Genomic DNA, 5,841 nt, shown 5'->3' with positions numbered 1-5,841 from the left:
GGGAGTCCTTTGTTAAAAATGTAAGACAAAACCTGTCTGAGCCTGGATCTTTAAGATTTGTATTTTCCAAGATAAAAATGCTTTATTTGTTGCCCTCCACTTCTTTTTTGTCTTCCCCCCCTGTTATAGATTTCCTTGTTTGTTGTGATTCCCTACTTTGAAACTGCTCATGTCAGGCTACTCCTCTTTGTATATTATGTTGGGATTTTTATGCAATACTTAATTCTGTCATCTTTAAAATTCCAGACTTGGCCCATGCTTTCATTGTGCACACCTCTCCTCTCCCTTTGAACGGAATCCTATGAGCATTCTAGAGCAGGAAGCGTTTGTGGAGTGACTCCAGGAGTATAAAAAGCTCTGGAGCAGCAGCTGCCATCTCTGAGCGGCTGGCGCTTCCCACAGATCACCCGTGCAGCAGGGCTTGATCACAGCTATTGTTTGTGCTCAGCTTCCTCCCCCTCCTGGAATCCTCTCTGGAGTGGATGGGATGCTCTGCATGCAGGAAAGGCAGTGGGACATGGATTGCAGCTGGGTGTTTTGTGGACATGACAGGGCACACGTGTGCGGGCTCTGCCGAGGGCAGAGGGATGGAAATGCTGGCACCACACTCAAATGGAAAGGAGCTGGCTCTTCCAAAGGTGCCCTGTGCCTCACTGGCTCCTGCTGCTTCTGTAGGGAGCTGCTGATGCCTCCCCAGTGCAGGAGCTCCGGGCTGCAGGAAAGCTGGATGGCCAGGACCCCTGGGGTTTGGTGAGCTGGGGCTGCTGGGCTCTGCTCACACTCACCTGGGTGCTGCCAGGCACTGGCCTTGCTGTGTCCTGGTGCCAGTGTGTCCTGGTGACAGTGTGTCCTGCTGCCCATCTGTGCTGCCCAGCTGTGCTGCCCAGTGTGTCCTGCTGCCCAGCTGTGCTGCCCAGCTGTGCTGCCCGAGGCATGGTGCCACACCTGTCCCCAGCTCAGGAGCTCCGTGTCCATTACTGAGGGGTCAGCTGGGTAAGAGCTGTGTGTGCCTGGGGACTGGAGGAGCCCAGCTGATGCTCCAGGGTCTGCAAAGACCCAGGTTTATTTGCCATGGAATATTCAGATCGTTTGGATTGTATTGAACGTGTTGTCCAAGCATGGCACTGCTCCTCTGGCTGTGCTTCCTGCAGCCACAGCCAAGGCTTTTTTATCACCTGCTGCCTGTAGGTGCTGAAGGAAGGGACACGTGGGGCTCTTCCACCCTGGTTCGTGCCCATGGCAGGCTGGAGCCAGCGTGGGCCAGTTTTCCCCAAGCCTGAAAGGGCACAGCACAGGGCTGCTCAGAGATGCTCACACTTCTGAGGTGTAGCCAGACCCCAAAACCCCCGTTCTGCTGGACAGCATTCCAGCTGGCCAGAGCTTTTCTCCCAGTCTCTGCCAGGCGTTAGGGAGGCCCGGGACAGTCCCTGCAGCTGCAAATGTGCTCAGTACTGGTGGTGATGCTGCAAGGTGGAACAAGGTGGAACAAGGTGGTGGAACAAGGTGGAACAAGGTGGGCTCTGGGGAGTCCCTGCAGCTGCAGATGTGCTCAGTACTGGTGGTGCTGCTGCAAGGTGGAACAAGGTGGGCTCTGGGGAGTCCCTGCAGCTGCAGATGTGCTCGATCTTGGTGGTGCTGCCAGGCCCAGGGCTGTGGAGCCAGGCAGGGCAGGGCAGAGGAGGTGGCAGCTGGCAGGACGGTGACACGGGCACCGTGTAAACCTGGCACACGTGGCCACACGCCTGAGATGTTCTTCAGGACGGCTGGGGGAGCTTGATGTTCGTAAATGATTCTTCTGACTCCTGCTAATTTTAGCCTGGAAGTGTTTACAAACAGAGCAGCATCGGTGTCTGCTCCTGAGCCAGGAGGATCCCAGCCCCATCCCTGCTGGCATATTCCCTACAGGAACAACAAAACGGACACAAAGCGGGCACTGCCAAGGGACCACTCAGGCTGCAGGCACAGCAAGCCACATCCCGGGGCTATGAAAATGTATCTGCAGCTATCACAGTGTCACCAGAAATTAAAAAGTTTGTACACCAAGGGATAATTTTGGAGGAGAGAGATGGGGAACAGGGAACCAAAGCTGAAAGCACAGCTTTAGTGGTGCTCCAAGGTGGTGTCTGGCAGAGTTTCAGGAAAAGGCCAGTGAAGGCTGGCATGACCAGGTGTCCCCAGCACTGAGCCCAGGTGCTCTCCTGCCTCACACAAAATGTCGAGTGTTGGTGCAGACAGGTTACTGCACACAGCATCTCTGATCTGAACACACTGCTTGGCTATGAGGCAAGAGGAAAACATCAAAAAAATTCAATTATATCAACACAGTTGATATGGAGCTTTGGAAACAGATTTTTAAATACGTACAAACCAGTTTAAAATCCTTTCCCTTTCTAAACTCTGACCTCCAAGCACAGTTCTTTGAGCAGGGTACATCTCCTGAAGTGTTTGTGGTTCTCTGCAAAGGATGAGCAGGCAGAATCCTCCTGGGCAGGAGGGGCAAGGACCTGCACTTCATTCTGGTCTAAAGGAGAAAGGCTGTAGCTGCAAGCTCTGCCTTGAACAAATCCAAATCCCCCAGCTTACCTGAAGTCTGCTTTGTTAAAAAAAAATCATCTCCAGTCATGAGACAATTGATTTTCAGAGCTAAAGCTCTGCTTTTCTCCAAGATCAAGCTAGCTACTAGACACTGCTGCAGTCAGCCCTCTGTGCTGGGGGAATTTGGTGGGTCAGGACGACTCAAAAACTCTATAAAAACAAAAGGGAAAAGTATTTCTCATTTCTTTGCTCGTGCTCACACGTGGCGGCGTGCATGGCATCGAGATCAAAACTTGGTTGGCACCTAAGAAATGCCAGTGCCACCTGACTGAGACGTGAGAGGTGGATGAGGGAGCTGCCAGTTCAGCTGATGGGGAGCCTGGGACACACGACAGGACCAGAGCCCCACGACCTGAGGGAACAGGAGACACGGTGCAAAGGGCTCAGTGCAGGGTGGGTGAGCTTCATCTGCTGGTCCTGGCCGAGGCTGTCCCACTGCAGCAGCCCGGGCCACCCCTGGCAGCCCTGCCCCTGCTCCTCAGTTGTGCTGTGCCAAACCTCACCGTGGCCCTGAAGGTGCTGCAGTCAGGGTGATGCTGCTGTGAAGGAGAGTCCTGAAACAGCTCCAGCTGATCAGACTTGGGGAGAGGGGCAGCCTCAGAGGAAGGCTGGCAGGCAGGCATCTAGTAGAGGTAATCTGGGCAGCATTTTAAGACAGGAAGCTTCTTTTGGAGGTTTTCAAGATTTAGTTTTTACTTCTCATTTGATTTGTAAGACATTGAATTAATTGTTTTGCCCGTGGCAGTAATTAGTGAGTGATCCCTCCCTGTTCTTATCCCAACCCATAGGGCTTTTGTTCTATTTTCTGTCCCCTGTCCTGCTGAGGAGGGCAGTGATGGAGCAGCTTTGGTGGGACCTGGCACCCAGCCAGGGCCAGCCCTCCGTGGATGTGTGATCATTATCCCTTCCCACTTGGATCTTCTAAGGGCTTCTTCTCTCTGTTGATCAGACAGAATTACTCTCTTCTTCTCTGTTGATCAGACTGAATTACTTAGAGAAATTAAACTGCAATCTCCATACCATCCATTAGCTGGAACTCTATTTGCGTGCAGCAGTTGGGTTTTGGCAATCAAAAGGAAGAAGATTGTGCACAGCAAGCTGTCTGCCCAAAAAAGATCTTCTGTGTAGTGCTTAGGACTGCGCAGGAATAGGAATGGTAAAAATAATTTGGGGGCCAAATGGAACATCCATTGGAACAGGGACACGCCTGCTCGGGGACAGGCTGTGCTTTGGCCCTGGGTTTAGTATTTATCTCACCTGTAAATCTTCCTGGGGTTTATTGTAACACACAACTGGTAGTACAGAAATTGGCCCTGGCATTCCAGCTGAAGCAGTGGTAGGCCAGGAAATAAGAGATGTGCAATGGATTTCTCTGGGCTGATTTCATAGGCACCACTGCAAAACAGAGGCAACCAAACCAGGCACATGCCTTACTTATTTTATCCACATTGAACAGATACCTCTAGATGCCAGTATGAATATTGAAATATAAATTTAAATGAGGATTAAGGACTTGTATTAGTGAGACTTTATCATGTCTGGAGTCTTAAATGTACGGCCTAATCCTGCTCTGCCTGAATGTAGGGAGAGTTTTACTTCAGATTTAACTGGGAACATACCAGGAGCCATCATGACAAAGCTTTAAAGGCACAATGTAAGATTCCTGCTATATAAAATAGTAGAATCTGGACCTTTTACAAACCCCTGCCTACAGAAAAGAGAAAATTTCAACTTGAAAATCAGCCAAAGAACTAAGGAAAAAGTACACTGAGGAGCAATGCCACTACTGTATCTGTGTGAGTTCCAAAATTCCCCAGGGGATATATGTCTCTGTAGATATTTTACGAGGGCAGGAAAAGCATGTTCACGACTTGACTGTGTGTTTTATAGACAGACCATATAGCTCCTGCACATTAAGCAGCCAGAGCTTTGCTGTATAAAAGCACTTCCAGTTTACAGTTTCAGATTGTTAAGCGATACTTGACTTAGCCAAGCCCGTGCCAAGTCAGAATCTTCTGGGAGATGGGGAATAAATGGAATAAATGGAATAAATGGAATAAATCCCCTCAGCAGAGGCACAGCTCCGTGCAGCTCTGCTGTGCCTGGTCCCCGAGAGCCACCCCGAGCTGGGAGAATTCAGAGAGCCCAAACCTGACCTGCTGTGTGTGTCTCTGCTGGCAAAGCCTCAGGTTTCACTCTACCTCCTCTCAGCCCTTGCTGTGCCTGGGGCTTTCCTGTTTGTCCCTCTGGGAAGGAGATTCAGAAACCATGCAGGGTACAGATGATGCTGCAGCCATTTGTGCTGCCTGGCTTGCTGCCACTCAGCTTAAACGACTCCATGGCAATCTTGGAGGTGCACAAAAGGTGTGTAATTAGAACAATTGACTGATATCTGACTTTAAATCCTGCTCCCCCAACAAAGACTGTCTTGAATTTAAACCCTCCCAAGGCACACAGGGAGCACCTAATCAGCATTTACACAGACACATCTGATTCCTTTGTATTAAACTTCACTAAATCTCCTTCCTCTGGGTACCTGATTTATCTGCAGGTGCAGAAATTGCTGTACATTCAGCAACTCAGAGAATGCTGCCAGCGGATCCGTGTCAGGGCCATGTACAGGTAAGTTTTAGCCTGAGCCTGGCTGTGCTGTGCAGCTTGCTGTGTATCACTTCTGGCACCACAGCATTGGAGTGCTTCTCAGCTTCCAGGGCTGCAGCTGGAAAGCAATGAGGGCACAATTTTCCCTACTATAGTTGGGAAGTGATGTACTGAGACACTGAGGTTCAGATTCATGTTTAAATACTTGAGTTAGTTAAAGAAATTCTGCTGCAAAGCCAGACCTGAAGCGATTTCCCTAAAATCCAGAGATACTCACTTCAAAGCGAGGAACTGCTGAGGGAATGTGAAGACGTAAGGCAGCAGCCTGACCACAGACAGCATCTCCAGGGGATGCTGGAGCCATCGAGGCAGCTGTCACATCGAAGGCTGTGCCCGCTGTACGTGGATTGCAGTAAGCCTTCATGCAAATTCCCTTATCTTTTGCATGCGTAACAAGATATTTTAGTACTGTTTTAACTGACACTTCCAAGCCCTGAAAACGAGTAAGGGGGAAAGCAAACTCTTTTTAAAACAGCAGGGTAAGCTCCCTCTGCCCACCAGCTGCTGCAGTTCTTCCACAACCTGCTGAGCTGCTGCATCCTTCCCGTGTATGAGCTTGAGTGCATGGGCCTCATTTGGTCAATG

The sequence above is a fragment of the Lonchura striata genome, chromosome 14, assembly GCF_046129695.1.
Source record: "Lonchura striata isolate bLonStr1 chromosome 14, bLonStr1.mat, whole genome shotgun sequence".
NCBI lineage: Eukaryota > Metazoa > Chordata > Aves > Passeriformes > Estrildidae > Lonchura > Lonchura striata.
Note: the sequence above shows the minus strand (reverse complement) of the source record.